An 18,040-nucleotide genomic window follows, 5' to 3' on the forward strand; every position below is an offset into this window, starting at 1 on the left:
GCGCCGCCAGCGGCGGTTGAAGCTGCACCTGCCCGTGGAACAAGAGGATGTGACAGAGGGTAGGGTCTTTGCAGCCTAGCAGGAGAGGGCTGATAATGGAGATGGGTTTCCCCAGGGTAGAGAGGCAAGGTAACAGGATGGCATTAGTGAGGAATGGAGGGACAGAGGTCAGGACCTCCAGCGGCTCAGGCCAAGCTCCTCCAGCGGCTCCAGGGGGACGAACATGCCCCCCACTGTCAGGCCCTTCTCCACTGCCTCCTGGGAGGCAGCCTCTGATGCCAGGAAGAAGACATCCTTCTCGTACATTTTGGAGGCCGCCACGATGGCGGTGGGCCCTACCACCCTCACCAATACCTGCACGTAGGTCTCCACGTGGGGCATGGCAGGCACTGGGAAGCAACGGACGCCGTGCTTCCTGGTCAAGGTGGGGAAGGGACCCCGGCTGCCAGAGATGGAAGGGGAGGTGGTGGCCAGAGGAGATGACTTACCAGCGGGTGGGGGAGCCGCTGCTACCTGGGCGTATGCCCTGGGGGCCAGGAGAGGGGCACCCACAGAGCTGGTGGAGGGAGCAACAGGGAGGGATGCCTCAGCTAGTAGCAGGGCCGCGGCAGAGGGGGCAGCTCCTACCATGAAGGGCCTTGCCTTTTTGGCGGGGCCTTTACCCTTCTTTTTTCCCTGGCCTTTCCCACCGGCTGGGCCCCACCCCACACAAACCGAGTCAGAGGGGGCGAGGGACATGGCAGCAGTGGAGTTCACCTCGTTGCCCGCCGCTGCCGGTGCCCAAGCGGGGGTGGTAGCAGGTGGTTTGGCAGCGGCAGTCGAGGTGGGAGCCACAGGGGACGTTGGGGGGGCAGGTGAGGAGGGGCAGTGGGGACTGCCTGAGGGTTCCCCCCCTCCTTGTCCCCCACCATAACGAGCGCGGATGGAGGACAAACACCGGAGGGGTGGTAGGGAGGGAGAAACAGGGCGACCTCTCCTCCCCGCTAGGCTGCAGGCAGGGGAGGAGGGCGCTGGGAGGGGAGGGCTGGATGGGGGGGTGGGTTTCAAAGACTTGCAGGCGGTTCAGTCACCGACACAGGATGGAATACCGGCTCCTCTAGCTGCACTAGGGGAGGGTGGCTATAATAGCATTGGGGGAAGAAACAGGGTTTCAACTGAAACAGGGGAGGGGCACACCACATGGGAGGGGGGCATGGGTGCATGACGCAAGGGGCTACTCAGGGCAGGGGATTTGCAGCGGGGTGGGGGGGAATAACGAGGCTGGAGGTAGGGCAGGGAAACCAAGGGGCTAGTTTCAGAGGCTGCGGCAGGGCAAACAGGCAAACAAACTGCAGAGGGAAAAGGGTGGGGCAGGCAAACAAACTGAAGCTGCTGAGGGGCTGGGGCAAAGGGCAGCAAGGGGAAAGGGGGATACAGCTGCAAGGGTGGGGTGTCAGTCCAAAGGGGGGGCACTTGCACCCACGTGCACTTGCAAAAAATAAAATCAATGGTTGCTGGCTGTTGCTTCAGGCCCAAATGGTGGAAATAGGGTGTGGCAAGCCAGGTAAGCAGCCAAGTCCCAGAGGCAGGAGCTGAGGCAGATGGTAAACAACCAGTGGGGGTGGTGCAGGGGGCAGCAATGGTGGGGGGCGGGCAGGGGAGGGAGACACAGATGGACCAGGCTCCACGCCACACCCCATATGTCCCCACAAACACAGTCAAGACCCCCACCACAAGAGCACAGTTTGAAAGTTACTCAGTCCTTGAAGGCCCCCTCCACAGTGGTCTGCAGAGGCTCTGCGTGCTCCCCCAGGAGCAGATGGTCCCCTTCTTCCTCCTCCTTGAGGCTCCAGCAGCTCCCAGGCAGCAACAGCAGCTCCAGCAGGCAGTCTGGTGGCCAGGCAGGAAGGACCCTTCGCAGGTGGTGGAGTCCACAGCAGCAGTAGCAACAGCTGGGGCTGGGGTCCCTCACTCCCCTCCTCTGGGGAGCGGGTCAGCAGGCCCCCCCAAGGGGCTGCAACAGGAACAGCAGCAACCGAGGGTTGGGGGGTCCAGCAGCCAGCTAGCAACCAGGTAACAGAGAAGTGGTGGGGGGTGGTGTCTGGTCCAGCCAGGGGAGTAGCTGGAGCAGGAGCAGCAGCAGCGAAAGCCCAGGGCTTAGCAGCACCAGGAGCAGCAGTCTCCCGCCTCTCTCCAGGCCAGATGGCTATAGGAAAGTAGTCCTGTTGGGATCCAGGACTTCTGCCTGCCCACTGCTAAAGGACCCCCCCCTCAGCCTAAGGGAAGGCTCCACAGGACCTGGAAACCATATGATTCCGGGGGACAACCAATAAAATAACGGGGACAGGAGTGCGGTCAAAGGGTCAAAACAGCGCCGACTGCTCCTCGAAGGCGTCAAAGGAGCCAGTGGACACTGTCCAGAGGAATTCTGCCCGGATGCGTGAATGGACGGAGGATCGAAATAGGCCCCACAGTCACAGGAGGCCCCGTCGGCCAACCTCCTCTCCCTGGTTTTATAGATGGCCATTTTAGCCAGGGCCAGGAGGAGGTTGACCAGGAGGTCCCGTGACTTTGTGGGGCCATGGATAGGGAGTGCGTAAATAAGAAGCTGATCGTCGGGAGTCTGTCCCAGAGCACTCTGCAAGCACTAGGATTGGTTGGATCTAGGGAGAAAAGGCCCGCGTATAAGGCCCTGGTGGGATCGAACAAAGGCACCCCAGGCCCAATGGTCTTCGAGGGCCCAGAGCTCCTCCCACTTCTCCCGGTATGCTCTGCAGAGGGATCCTCGGGACTGGTGGCCAGACGCCTCTCCAGCTCTAAGATCTCCCTTTCCAACTGCTCCATTGTCACATCCCTCCATCGACTGGCACCCCGAGTGTAGTCGTGGCAGAAGAGCTGGGCGAGCACCTTCCCCACGTCCCACCACCTCCGCGCCGAGGGAAAGGCACGACTCTGCCCTCACCAGGCCAGCCAGAATCCCTGGAAGGATGCCACCAAGCCCACATCCTCCAACAAGCTGTTATTAAAGTGCCAATAGGCTGGCCCCAGCCTCTCTGTGCAGAGAGAGGCTGTCACGATTGCTAGGTGGTGATCTGAGAATGGGGCCGGCCGGATGCTGGAGGAGTGGGCCCATGAAAGATGACAGTGTGATAAGTAAATGGGGTCCAACCGGGAGTGGTGCGAGCAATGGGCTTCCACCCAGACAAAGGTGAACGTCAAGACATCATCCGAGTGGTGGTTGCGCCAGACATCCACCAGGGAATGATGTTCGACTATTTCCCGGAGAACGTCCGCAACGGCCGGGCACTGCTCGGTCCCCGAGCGGTCCCACTCCTCAAGGGTGGTGTTAAAGTCCCCACCCAAGACCAGGCACTCGCGAGTATCCAAAGGGGCAAGGAAGGCAGATGCCTGCTGATAGAAACGCAGTCGCTCCGGGCCCGATGTCGGGGCATAGACATTGACGAGGTTGACCACAAGCCCTTCTGTGCGGACCTGTAGGTGCAGCAGGTGTCCCAGCACAGCCTCGGGGACCCGCAGCACCACTAGCTGTAGGTTGGGGAAGAACAGGGTCGCTACTCCAGCCGTACGAACTGTGAGATGGCTAAAGTAGACCCTGACCCCCATTCCAGCCGCCAGCTGTATTGGGTGGCCGAATTCGTATGGGTCTCCTGCAGGAAAACCACAGAGTACCCCCACTCCTGAAGGAAGGAGAGCACCTGGCACGTGCGGAGACCCATCCTGCAGCCTCGGGTGTTCAGCATTGCAAAGATGATGGGTGCCATGAGGAGGGCTGGGGGGTATCCTCACTGGCAGGGATGCTCACGGCTCTCATTGGCCATGCAGCAAACCATGACCTACCCCGTAGGTGAGCAATGAGTCACGGAAGCTGCAGACCCGCTGGTAGGCTGCAGCGGCCTGCTTCCTGGTCCTTTTACCCTCCCCCATGAGGGCTCTTGCAGCCCAGAGGATTTGATGAAAATACCCCCACCGCTGGAGAGCAAGCTGTACCTTATTGCTGGAGCCACGGATGTCTTCGAGAAACTCCCGCAGCTCCTCTTGCAGCACATGGGGGGGTGGGGTTACTGGCTTCTGACCATCTTCTGGTGGGGCCCCTGACACAGCCCCGTGGCCCACCGAGACGGGCAGGTAAGGGGCGGACCCCTGACGTGGTGCCCGATGGTCCAGCACCATGTGGCCTGCCTCGAACCCCGGCTCAATAGGGGTCAGCGGAGGGAAAATAGCAGCCCCTAGTAGGTCGGGATAGGGGAACATGAAGGTCGCTCCCTTGGGGCCATCCTCCGGGAAAGGGAAGGAGATGGCCCCAGGGGTGGCAATAGCATCTCGGGAGGTGGAGGGGATAGGGACGGGGTTGGCATCAGGGGCAGGGCAGAGGTCAGGAGTAGGGTCGGGGAGGGGGCAGAGGCAGGATCCTGCTCCCCAGTAGCCGGGCCGCTTGGAGATGGCTCTTCTCGGTTGGGCTCAGGGGTCTGGGGGGTGGGCAGGGGGCCTGCAGTGATGGGCTCAGGCTCCATGGAGGGTGTGGGAGCCACGGCACCTAATCTTCTGTGGGGCCCCCGCCCGGGAAGGAGGTCGGTTGCCCCACACCAACGAGGGGTGCCCCTGGTGACTCTGGTCCTGGCTGTGCGGCACTGGCCGTCACCTCAATAGGCTCGGTGGCTGTCAGCAGGATGCCACCTGCGGCTGGGACGGTGGAAGAGTCCAGGGGATTTCAGAGGCTCTTACCCTTCTTTTTGCCCTGGCCCTTCCCGCCAGCTGGGGGGAGCTGAGAATTGGAGGGGGCGAGGGACATGGCAGCAGGAGAGATCACCCCATTGCCTGCAGCTGCCGGCACCCCAGCAGGGACGATAGCAGGTGGTTCGGTAGTGGTGGTTGAGCTAGGGGCTGGGGGAGCGTCAGGGACCCACCCACCATGTCTCCTGCCATAATGAACAGGGAGGAAGGGGAAGAAAGGGGAAAACACCAGCTAGAGGAGGGGAAGCAGGTCAACCACTCCACCCTGCTAGGCTTCAGGGAGGGGAGGAGAGCGCCAAAAGGGGGGAGGCTGGATGGGGGGGCTATCAAGGACTTGCGGGGGTCAGTCACGGACTCAGGAGGCAGTGGTGGGGCGGCATGAGAGAGGGAAGAGTCTCCCTGGGGCAGGCCCTCTCCCATGCTTGGCGGTATCCCTGCCGCACCCTCCTCTGGGGGCCCCGCTGGATTGCAGGCAGCAAAGGCGAGGCTCTCCCACTCATATGGGCGTGATGGAGGGAGCGCCCCTTGGGCCCGAGCGGGAGCAGTGGTGGACTGAGTAAGAGGAGGGGCGGCTTCAGGCACCGGGCAGCCAGGACCGCAGGCGATGATGGGGCCGGCGCCCCGCCAGGGCTCGGGGGTCCCGGATGCCTCTGCTTGCCGGGCCAAGGGGCAGTCCCTCCAGACGTGCCCCATCACCCGACAGAGGTAGCACCGGGCCTCCCCCATGGAATAGTGCACCCGGTAATGGGCCCCCTGGTAGGGGATCAAAAATGACCCCTCAAGCGCCCCTCTGTCCCACACCGCCGGCAGCAGTTGCAGCTGCATTTGCCGGCGAAACAAGAGGACGTGACGGAGGGCGAGGTCCTTGCAGCCCAACAGGAGAGGGCTGATGACCGAGATGGGTTTCCCCAGGGTGCAGAGGGCAGGTAATAGGGCGGCATTGGGAAGAAAGGGAGGGACGGAGGTCAGGACCAGGCAGACGCCCAGGTCCTCTAGAGGCTCCAGGGGACGAACACCCCCCCCGCCCCCACTGCCAGGCCCTTCTCCACTGCCTCCTGGGCGGCGGCCTCCGATGCCAGGAAGAAGATGACCTTCCCGTACATTTTGGAGGCCGCCACAATGGCCGTGGGCCCCACCGCCCTCGACAACACCCACACGTACGTCTCCAAGTGGGGCAAGGCGGGCACCAGGAGGCAACGGACGCCGTGCTTCCTGGTCATGGTGGGAAAGGGGTCCCAGCCGCTATAGTTGGTAGCAGAGGCGGTGGGCGGGAGAGATGACGTAGCGGCAGGCGGAGGGGCTGCCGCCACCTGGGCGTACGCCCTGGGGGCCTGGGGAGGGACACCCGCAGAGCTGGTGGAGTGAGCAGCAGAGAGGGACGCTGCGGCTGGTGGCTGGGCTGCGGCAGTGGGGGCAGTCCCTGCCATGGAGGGCCTGGTCTTTTTGGCAGGGCCCTTCCCCTTCTTCTTACCCTGGCCCTTCCCACTGGCTGGGGGGGCTCCCCCAGAATCTGAGGGGGCGAGGGATGTGGCAGCAGCGGAGGTCACCCCGGTGCCCGCCGCTGCCAGCGCCCCGGCGGGGGCGGTGGCAGGTGGTTTGGCGGCGGCAGTTGAGGTAGAGGCTTGGGGGGGTGATGGAGGGGCAGGAGGGGGAGGGGTATCTGGGGCTGCTGGAGGGGCCCCACCCGTCGTGTCCCCCGCCATAATGAGCAGGGAGGGAGGGGAAAACACCAGAGAGAGGAGGGGAAAGGGGAGGCCGGCCAACCACTCCACCCCCTAGGCTGCAGGCAGGGGAAGAGAGCGCCGAAAGGTGGGAGGCTGGATGGGGGGGGCTATCAAGGACTTGCGGGGGGTCAGTCACGGACTCAGGATGGGATTCTGGCTCCTCTAGCTGCACTAGGGGAGGGAAGGTTAGTGAGTAATCTAGCTAGAAAATGCGTTAGGTTTCTTTGTTTTGGCTTGTGAAATTTGCTGTGCTGGAGGAAATGTGTATTTCTGTTTTGTGTCTTTTTGTAACTTAAGGTTTTGCCTAGAGGGATTCTCTATGTTTTGAATCTGATTACCCTGTAAGGTATTTACCATCCTGATTTTACAGAGTTATTCTCTTATTTTTTTTTCTTCTTCTAATAAAGTTCTGTTTTTTAAGAATCTGATTGGGGTTTTTTTGGGGTCTTAAAAATTCAAGGCTGATCTGTGCTCATCTTGTTTATTCTCAAGCCTCCCCAGGAAAGGGGGTGTAAGGGCTTGGGGGGATATTTTGGGGAAATAGGAACTCCAAGTGGTCCTTTCCCTGTTCTTTGTCTAAATCACTTTGTGGTGGCAGTATACTGTTCAAAGACAAGGCAAAGTTTGTGCCTTGGGAAAGTTTTTAACCTAAGCTGGTAAAAATAAGGTTAGGGAGTCTTTCATGCGGGTCCCCACATCTGTACCCTAGAGTTCAAAGTGGGGAAGGAACCCTGACAGGAGTGCCACAGGGGTCGGTCCTGGGGCCAGTTTTGTTCAACATCTTTATTAATGATCTGAATGATGGGATGAATTGCACCTCCAGCAAGTTCGCAGATGACACTAAGTGGCGGGGAGAGGTAGATACCCTGGAGGGTAGGGATAGGGTCCAGAGTGACCTAGACAAATTAGAGGATTGGGCCAAAAGAAATTTGAGGTTCAACAAGGACAAGTGCAGAGTCCTGCACTTAGGACGGAAGAATCCTATGCACTGCTACAGACTAGGGACCGTATGGCTAAGCAGCAGTTCTGCAGAAAAGGACCTGGGGATTACAGTGGATGAGAAGCTGGATATGAGTCAGCAGTGTGGCCTTGTTGCCAAGAAGGCTAACGGCATATTGGGCTGTATTAGTAGGAGCGTTGCCAGCAGATCGAGAGAAGTGATTATTCTCCTCTACTCAGCACTGGTGAGGCCACACCTGGAGTATTGCATCCAGTTTTGGTTCCCCCACTACAGAAGGGATGTAGACAAATTGGAGAGAGCCCATCGGAGGGCAATGAAAATGATTAGGGGCTGGGGCACATGACTTACAAGGAGAGGCTGAGGGAACTGGGATTATTTAGTCTGCAGAAGAGAAGAGTGAGGGGGGATTTGATAGCAGCCTTCAACTACCTGAAGGGGTGGGGGGGTTCCAAAGAGGATGGCTCTAGACTGTTCTCAGTGGTGGCAGATGACAGAACAAGAAGCAATGATCTCAAGTTGCAGTGGGGGAGGTCCAGGTTGGATATTAGGAAACACTATTTCACTAGGAGGGTGGTGAAACAATGGAATGGGTTACCTAGGGATGTGGTGGAATCTCCATCCTTAGAGGTTTTTAAGGCCTGACTTGACAAAGCCCTGGCTGGGATGATTTAGTTGGGTTGGTCCTGCTTTGAGCAGAGGGTTGGACTAGATGACCCCCTGTGGTCTCTTCCAACCCTAATCTTCTATGATTCTTGTGGTTGCAGAGCAGAGGTGGAAACATTAACGATTACAAACCCCTGAAGTCAGGTCAAAAGACCCCGATGTTCAGTATTTTAAATTTCTTGATTTTTAAGCCAGTCGCTGATGCTGGGGGGCCCAGCTCAGGATTTTTGACCGTTTGAGGCTGACAGACTCGTCCACCTCGTCCACCATTGTTGACCAATGAATGATTTCAGACCACGTGCCTCTTGGCTCCAGCTTGGGTCAGTTCCTGGCCAGTCCATCCCCACTTGTTCTTGGCCAACGCTATCCTCAGTTTCAATAGTTTTCTGAAGTCCTCTCCCTCCCGATTTGTCTAGAGCCCCCCAGATCCCCTCCCAGGCTACGTATTAGGCCAAACAAGCCCAGCTCCCTTTGTTCCCTCCTCCAGGGTGGGCTCGCTGCCCCCCAGCATCCTACCAGCCCTTCCCCACCCTGTTCCAGTCTGAATCCCTCTGTCTGGGACACATAGTGAGGCCCCTGCTGGGAAGCAGGGGAAGGCAGCTCCCAATATCGGCACGGGAGGAGCTCGCTGAGGTCTCAGCGCTGGTCTCACAGGCTGGGCAGGCGGAGGGCGGCGTCCCATGTCCCCAGGAGGCCTGGCCCCAGGAGTGTGTGGGAGCCCCAAAGCTAGGGACAGTGGCTCGGCTTGGCCCCCACCCAGCTCACTCAGAAGCACGTGAGGCCCAGCCTTTGGGTCCGTGTGGGACAGCCTGGTGCCTGCCAGTGGGGCTTGGTCTGGTGGAACTGGGCCGGTGCCGCCGCCTGCAGAGACCCAGCCAGGGGGTAGCAAATGGAGAGACTGAGCCCTGCAGAAAACCCAGGGTGCACATAGAGACCTGGGGGTGGGGTGGGGGGGTGGGAATGTGGTGTCCAGCCAAGACCCTCAGACACTTCTGAGACAGGTGAATAGGGGCTGCTTGTGTCTCACCTTCAGCATGTGGGGCAAAGGCTGCCTGGGGGCGAGGCCTGGCCCACAGCTGGGGTGACAACATGCACAGCTGGAGCAACACACAGCTGGGGCGATGCACAGCTGGGGCCATGCCATGCACAGCTGGGTGATGCACACCGGTAGCCAGGCCGGTAGCTCTGCAGCCCATGGGAATCTCTCTTCCCCCCTGCCCCCCCCGTCCCCTCCCCCCCGCATGCTGGCTTGCTACTGAGTGTGGCCAACACCTCCAGCCCAGGTGAGACATCAGCCCCTTGGCTCCCTGACGTGAGGAGAAGAGAGGGGAGGTTGGAGATGCAGACGCGAGTGGAAGGGGTTACAGAGGGTGGCTGAGCACAGGTTCTGGGCGCGCGGATTCCAGGCCTCAGCTGAGACACTGCAGCAGAAACTGAGCTTTTGTTCCCATGGTGTGATTGCGCTGAGCCAGCCAGCCCGCCCCCATCCCGCGCAGGGGTGGATTGGAGCTGATGCTTCCTAGAGGAGAAAAGTCCCATGTCCCATTACCATTCCCCTGAGCCAGCCAGCCCCCAACCCTGGGGTCAGAATCACAGACTGGCTTAAAAATCCAGAGATTATTAAAAATAATAAACATGGGGTCCTTTTGACCTGACTTCAGGGGGGTTGTAATTGTTAATCTTTCAACCTCTTCTCTGCAACCGCAAGGCCTACACCTTCCTCTTTCGTGAAAGAAAGAAAGGTGAGATTCTCATATTATTTATAGATTCCAAGGCATGTGATCATCTCATCTGATCTCCTGCATAATACAGGTCATGAGAGTGCCTTGAATTCACCCCTGGTTGAACCAGATCAGAGCTTTTAGGAAAATATCCAGTCTTGATTTAAAACTTGTCAGGGATGGAGAATCCTCTACGACCCATGTCAAACTGTTTGTGACACGTTCTCAGGGACATCTCACTGGGCTGGGTTTCAAAGCAACATTTTGACTTAAAATCAAAAAACTTTGTCAAAATCAACACTGACTCATAGAAAATAACAACTGTGACTAAGCCACAGTTTCTAAAAGGAAGTTGTTTGATGTGAAGGTTTCTGATCAGATCCAGTTATTGAGGGGTTCCCCGGGCAGTGGAGAATCAGGCTCAGTCAGGGCTTGTGACAGTCTGTACCCCTGGATTCACCTCATTTACAGGACAATGGTGCATTTCATACAAAGTATGCCTGGCGAGGTATCATTTGAAAACTCATAATTTGCTGATCATTATGGTCCTGGTAAAATACGTGTGGCCACATTGTATATAAAATTATAGGATTCCTCTGTATGGGGTTACTAAGACACATCCCAAGTCGGGGAACAGCCACAAACGAGTCCTTCCCAGACAAAATGCTAGCTGACGCCTCAAAGGTGCCAATAAAATCAAGTGGCCAATCAACTGGTTAAGTGGCAGCTCCCCCTAGAGGGGAAAGGCCCCAGGTCCCATTCCCCACCCATCCCCCAAAGACAGTGGGCCACATCGCCAGCAGAAGTCAATTGGCCGGAGCTCTGCTGGAGTCAATGGGGCCAGGGCTCCAGCTGGGGTCCATCAGACCTTGGAGTGCAATAACACGCAGTGTAACTGACAGCACTTAGGGCTCCTGCCTCCCAAACAATGAGCAAACCTCGGGGCATTGGTTACATATTAGGAGGCAGACTCTGTTTAACAGCACTGCCCTGAAGAAAGAGAAGGAAACGCTGTGAAGGTGGAAAGGTGTTTATCTCACTGCTGCAGAGAGGTTCGCAGAGATGACGGCCAGATGGGACTGATCATTTCTTCTGCCCTCCTGGACAGTACACTTTACGAAAGCTGTGGATAAATTGGAGAGAGTCCAGATGAGAACAGCAAAAATGATCAAAGGGTTGGAAAACCTGACCTGTGAGGGAAGGTTTAAAAAAACTGGGCAGTTTAATCTTGAGAAAAGAAGACTGAGGGGGAAGCTGATACCAGTCTGTAAATCCGTGAAGGGCTGTTCTAAAGAGAACAGCGATCAATTGTTCTCCCTGTCAACTGAAGGCAGGCCAAGAAGCAAGGGGTTTAATCTGCAGCAAGGGAGATTTAGGAGAGATATTAGGGAAAACTTTCTAACTCCCAGGGTAGTTAAGCTCTGGCACAGGCTCCAAGGGAGGTGGTGGAATCCCATTTGTTGAAGGTTTTTAAGAACAGGTTGGACAAACACCTGTCAGGGTTGGTCTAGGGTTACTTGGTCCTGCATTACCGCCGGGACTGGACTTGATGACCTCTCGAGGTCCCTTCCAGCCCTACGGTTCTATGATTCTATACCCCACTCAATATGCTGGGGAAAAGGCCGCCCATGGGGCGAGGCATGGTCCACAGATAGGGTGATGCCATGCACAGCTGGGTCGATGCCATCCCCCGCCACTCAGGAGTTAAATGCTGCAGTCCCAGCTGCCCCTAGCCCAGGCAGGGGGAAAAATCAATGACTGATCAAGCTGCTCAGTATGCTCCTGCCTTTGCTGGCAGCGGGGTTGGTGAATGCGCTACGCTGGGCATCACAAAATGGGGAAGAGATGGCCAGCCCTCTGTGGAGATAGAGGTGGTTAGGGACTATTTAGAAAAGCTGGACGTGCACAAGTCCATGGGGCCGGACGAGTTGCATCCGAGAGTGCTGAAGGAATTGGCGGATGTGATTGCAGAGCCATTGGCCATTATCTTTGAAAACTCGTGGCGAACCGGGGAAGTCCCGGATGACTGGAAAAAGGCTAATGTAGTGCCAATCTTTAAAAAAGGGAAGAAGGAGGATCCTGGGAACTACAGGCCAGTCAGCCTCACCTCAGTCCCTGGAAAAATCATGGAGCAGGTCCTCAAAGAATCAATCTTGAAGTACTTGAATGAGAGGAAAGTGATCAGGAAGAGCCAGCATGGATTCACCAAGGGAAGGTCATGCCTGACTAATCTAATCGCCTTTTATCATGAGATTACTGGTTCTGTGGATGAAGGGAAAGCAGTGGATGTATTGTTTCTTGACTTTAGCAAAGCTTTTGACACGGTCTCCCACAGTATTCTTGTCAGCAAGTTAAGGAAGTATGGGCTGGATGAATGCACTATAGGGTGGGTAGAAAGCTGGCTAGATTGTCGGGCTCAACGGGTAGTGATCAATGGCTCCATGTCTAGTTGGCAGCCGGTGTCAAGTGGAGTGCCCCAGGGGTCGGTCCTGGGGCCGGTTTTGTTCAATATCTTCATAAATGATCTGGAGGATGGTGTGGATTGCACTCTCAGCAAATTTGCGGACGATACTAAACTGGGAGGAGTGGTAGATACGCTGGAGGGGAGGGATAGGATACAGAAGGACCTAGACAAATTGGAGGATTGGGCCAAAAGAAATCTGATGAGGTTCAATAAGGATAAGTGCAGGGTCCTGCACTTAGGACGGAAGAATCCAATGCACCGCTACAGACTAGAGACCGAATGGCTAGGCAGCAGTTCTGCGGAAAAGGACCTAGGGGTGACAGTGGACGAGAAGCTGGATATGAGTCAGCAGTGTGTCCTTGTTGCCAAGAAGGCCAATGGCATTTTGGGATGTATACGTAGGGGCATAGCGAGCAGATCGAGGGACGTGATCGTCCCCCTCTATTCGACATTGGTGAGGCCTCATCTGGAGTACTGTGTCCAGTTTTGGGCCCCACACTACAAGAAGGATGTGGATAAATTGGAGAGAGTCCAGCGAAGGGCAACAAAAATGATTAGGGGTCTAGAACACATGACTTATGAGGAGAGGCTGAGGGAGCTGGGATTGTTTAGCCTGCAGAAGAGAAGAATGAGGGGGGATTTGATAGCTGCTTTCAACTACCTGAAAGGGGGTTCCAAAGAGGATGGCTCTAGACTGTTCTCAATGGTAGCAGATGACAGAACGAGGAGTAATGGCCTCAAGTTGCAGTGGGGGAGGTTTAGATTGGATATTAGGAAAAACTTTTTCACTAAGAGGGTGGTGAAACACTGGAATGCGTTGCCTAGGGAGGTGGTGGAATCTCCTTCCTTGGAAGTTTTTAAGGTCAGGCTTGACAAAGCCCTGGCTGGGATGATTTAACTGGGAATTGGTCCTGCTTCGAGCAGGGGGTTGGACTAGATGACCTTCAGGGGTCCCTTCCAACCCTGATATTCTATGATTCTATGATTCTATGAATGCGGGGGGTTTGGGGCCTTTTCCCTCGGTGGACACAGGCCCTGACCTTGCCTCAGGGTTGGGGGCTGGCTGGCTCAGAGAGATCAGACCATGGGAACAAAAGCTCAGTTTATGCTGCAGCATCTCAGCTGAGGCCTGGAATCCGCGCGCCCAGCCCTGAGTTCCTCTCCGTAAAGCCCCCGGAAGAGGGGACAGAGGGAGCTGGGCTTGTTTGGCCTAACATGCAGGCCGGGAGGGAACCTGGGGGCTCTAGATACTGGGGGAGGGCGGCAGGAGCTCCAGAAAGCTATTGAAGCTGAGAACAGCATTGGCTCAAGAACAAGTGGCGATGAACTGGCCTGGAACGGACCCAGGCTGGAGCTGAAAGGCAGGTGATCTGAAATCATTCACTGGTCGACACCCGGGGTGGACGAGTCCATCAGCCTCAACCAGTCAAAAATCCTGAGCAAGGTCCCCCAGAGTCACAGACTGGCTGAAAAATCCAGGGATTGTTAAAAATACTGAACATGGGGGGGTCTTTTGACCTGACCTGTTAAAGTCCTAGGGACTTGGGCACTGTCCTAGGGATGGGGGTTCCACGACCACAGCTCCCAAGAGAAGGAGGTGGGTTGTGGTGGTCGGCGATTCTCTCCTCAGGGGGATTGAGTCATCTATCTGACGCCCCGACTGGGAAAACCAAGAAGTCTGCTGCTTGCCAGGAGCTAGGATTCATGATGTGACGGAGAGACTGCCGAGACTCATCAAGCCCTCGGATCGCTACCCCTTCCTGCTTCTCCACGTGGGCACCAATGATACTGCCAAGAATGACCTTGAGCAGATCACTGCAGACTACGAGGCTCTGGGAGCAAGGATAAAGGAGTTTGAGGCACAAGTGGTGTTATCTTCCATCCTCCCCGTGGAAGGAAAAGGCCTGGGTAGAGACCGTCGAATCGTGTAAGTCAATGAATTGCTACACAGGTGGTGTCGGAGAGAAGGCTTTGGATTCTTTGACCATGGGATGGTGTTCCAAGAAGGAGGAGTGCTAGGCAGAGACGGGCTCCACCTAACGAAGAGAGGTAAGAGCATCTTCACAAGCAGGCTGGCTAACCTAGTGAGGAGGGCTTTAAACTAGGTTCACTGGGGGAAGGAGACCAAAGCCCTGAGGTAAGTGGGGAAGTGGGATACCGGGAGGAAGCACGAGCAGGAGAAAGTGAAAGGGGAGGGCTCCTGCCTCATACTAAGAAAGCAGGACAAACAGCGAGTTATCTCAAGTGCCTGTACACAAATGCAAGAAGCCTTGGAAACAAGCAGGGAAACTGGAAGTCCTGGCACAGTCAAGGAATTATGATGTGATTGGAATCACAGAGACTTGGTGGGATAACTCACATGACTGGAGTACTGTCATGGATGGTTATAAACTGTTCAGGAAGGACAAGCAGGGCAGAAAAGGTGGGGGAGTTGCACTGTATGTAAGGGAGCAGTATGACTGCTCAGCACTCCGGTATGAAACTGCAGAAAAACCTGAGTGTCTCTGGATTAAGTTTAGAAGTGTGAGCAACAAGGGTGATGTCGTGGTGGGAGTCTGCTATAGACCACCAGACCACGGGGATGAAGTGGATGAGGCTTTCTTCTGGCAACTCACGGAAGTTACTAGATCGCAGGCCCTGGTTCTCATGGGAGACTTCAATCACCCTGATATCTGCTGGGAGAGCAATACAGCGGTGCACAGACAATCCGGGAAGTTTTTGGAAAGTGTAGGGGACAATTTCCTGGTGCAAGTGCTGGAGGAACCAACTAGGGGCAGAGTTCTTCTTGACTTGTTGCTCACAAACCAGGAAGAATTAGTAGGGGAAGCAAAAGTGGATGGAGGCAGTGACCATGGGAGGCAGTGACCACTGGGAGGCAGTGACCATGAGATGATTGAGTTCAGGATCCTGACACAAGGAAGAAAGGAAAGCAGCAGAATACAGACCCTGGACTTCAGAAAAGCAGACTTTGACTCCCTCAGGGAACTGATGCCCAGGATCTCCTTGGAGAATAACATGAGGGGGAAAGGAGTCCAGGAGAGCTGGCTGTATTTTAAAGAATCCTTATTGAGGTAACAGGGACAAACCATCCCGATGTGTAGAAAGAATAGTAAATATGGCAGGTGACCAGCTTGGCTTAACAGTGAAATCCTTGATGATTTTAAACACAAAAAAGAAGCTTACAAGAAGTGGAAGATTGGACAAATGACCAAGGAGGAATATAAAAATATTGCTCGGGCATGCAGGAGTGAAATCAGGAAGGCCAAATCACACCTGGAGTTGCAGCTAGCAAGAGATGTTAAGAGGAACAAGAAGGGTTTCTTCAGGTATGTTAGCAACAAGAAGAAAGTCAAGGAAAGTGTGGGCCCCTTACTGAGTGAGGGAGGCAACCTAGTGACAGAGGATGTGGAAAAAGCTAATGTATTCAATGCTTTTTTTGCCTCTGTCTTCACGAACAAGGTCAGGTCCCAGACTACTGCACTGGGCAGCACAGCATGGGGAGGAGGTGACCAGCCCTCTGTGGAGAAAGAAGTGGTTCGGGACCATCTAGAAAAGCTGGACGAGCACAAGTCCATGGGGCCGGATGCGTTGCATTCGAGAGTGCTGAAGGAGTTGGTGGATGTGATTGCAGAGCCATTAGCCATTATCTTTGAAAACTCATGGCGATTGGGGAGGTCCCGAACGACTGGAAAAAGGCTAATGTAGTGCCCATCTTTAAAAAAGGGAAGGAGGAGGATCCTGGGAACTACAGGCCAGTCAGCCTCACCTCAGTCCCTGGAAAAATCATGGAGCAGGTCCTCAAGGAATCAATTCTGAAGCACTTAGAGGAGAGGAAAGTGATCAGGAACAGTCAGCATGGATTCAAAAAGGGCAAGTCATGCCTTACTAATCTAATTGCCTTCTATGACAAGATAACTGGCTCTGTGGATGAGGGGAAAGCAGTGGACGTGTTGTTCCTTGACTTTAGCAAAGCTTTTGACACTGTCTCCCACAGTATTCTTGCCAGCAAGTTAAAGAAGTATGGGCTCGATGAATGGACTATAAGGTGGGTAGAAAGCTGGCTAGATTGTCAGGCTCAACGGGTAGTGATCAATGGCTCCATGTCTAGTTGGCAGCCGGTATCAAGTGGAGTGCCCCAAGGGTCGGTCCTCGGGCCAGTTTTGTTCAATATCTTCCTTAATGATCTGGAGGATGGCATGGATTGCACCCTCAGCAAGTTTGCAGATGACACTAAACTGGGAGGAGAGGTAGATACGCTGGAGGGTAGGGATAGGATACAGAGGGACCTAGACAAATAAGAGGATTGGGCCAAAAGAAATCTGATGAGGTTCAACAAGGACAAGTGCAGAGTCCTGCACTTAGGATGGAAGAATCCCATATACCGCTACAGACTAGGGACCGAATGGCTAGGCAGCAGTTCTGCAGAAAAGGACCTAGGGGTTACAGTGGACGAGAAGCTGGATATGAGTCAACAGTGTGCCCTTGTTGCCAAGAAGGCCAATAGCATTTTGGGATGTATAAGTAGGGGCATAGCCAGCAGATCGAGGGACATGATCGTTCCCCTCTATTCGACATTGGTGAGGCCTCATCTGGAGTACTGTGTCCAGTTTTGGGCCCCACACTACAAGAAGGATGTGGAAAAATTGGAAAGAGTCCAGTGGAGGGCAACAAAAATGATTAAGGGACTGGAACACATGACTTATGAGGAGAGGCTGAGGGAACTGGGATTGTTTAGTCTGCGGAAGAGAAGAATGAGGGGGGATTTGATAGCTGCTTTCAACTACCTGAAAGGGGGTTCCAAAGAGGATGTCTCTAGACTGTTCTCAGTGGTAGCAGATGACAGAACGAGGAGTCAAGGTCTCAAGTTGCAGTGGGGGAGGTTTAGGTTGGATATTAGGAAAAACTTTTTCATTAGGAGGGTGGTGAAGCACTGGAATGGGTTACCAAGGGAGGTGGTGGATTCTCCTTCCTTTGAAGTTTTTAAGGTCAGGCTTGAACAAGCTCTGGCTGGGATGATTTAGTTGGGGATTGGTCCTGCTTTGAGCAGGGGGTTGGACTAGATGACCTCCTGAGGTCCCTTCCAACCCTGATACTCTATGATTCTATGACTTCAGGGATTTGAAATTGTTAATGTTTCCACCTCTGCTCTGCAACCACAAGAACTAAACCTTCCTCTTTAAAAAACAAAGAAAGGTGAGATTCACATATTATTTATAGATACGAAGGTGTGAAGGGGTCCTTGTGATCATCTCCTCTGATCTCCTGTATAACACAGGTCATGAGCATGCCCTGAATTCACTCCTCATTGAACTAGAGGAAATTTAGGAAAATATTCGGCCTTGATTTAAAAGTTGGCAGGGATGGTGAATCCACCAGGACCCTTGGTAAGTTGTCCCAGTGGTTAATTACCCTTGGTGCTAAAAATTTACACCTGATTGTGTGACTTGAGGAGCTGGCGTTTTCCGAGAAAAAGTCCCCGAACTCGCCCTCCTTTGCTGAACTATTCAAGAGATGATCAGACACAGGGGTAAGGTACCTGCCTGGGCCTCTCTGAGTCAGCAATGTCAAACTGTCTGTGACAAGCTTTCGGGGACATCTCACAGGGCTGGGTTTCAAAGCAACATTTTGACTTAAAATAGAAACATTTTATCAAAATTGACGTTAGTTCATTGAAAATAGCAGCTTTGACTAAACCACAGTTCCCAAAAGGAAGCTGTTTGATGTGCAGGTTTCTGATCAGATCTGCTTACTGTGGGGTTTCCTGGGCAGTGGAGAA

The sequence above is a fragment of the Eretmochelys imbricata genome, chromosome 13 (genome assembly GCF_965152235.1).
Source record: "Eretmochelys imbricata isolate rEreImb1 chromosome 13, rEreImb1.hap1, whole genome shotgun sequence".
NCBI lineage: Eukaryota > Metazoa > Chordata > Testudines > Cheloniidae > Eretmochelys > Eretmochelys imbricata.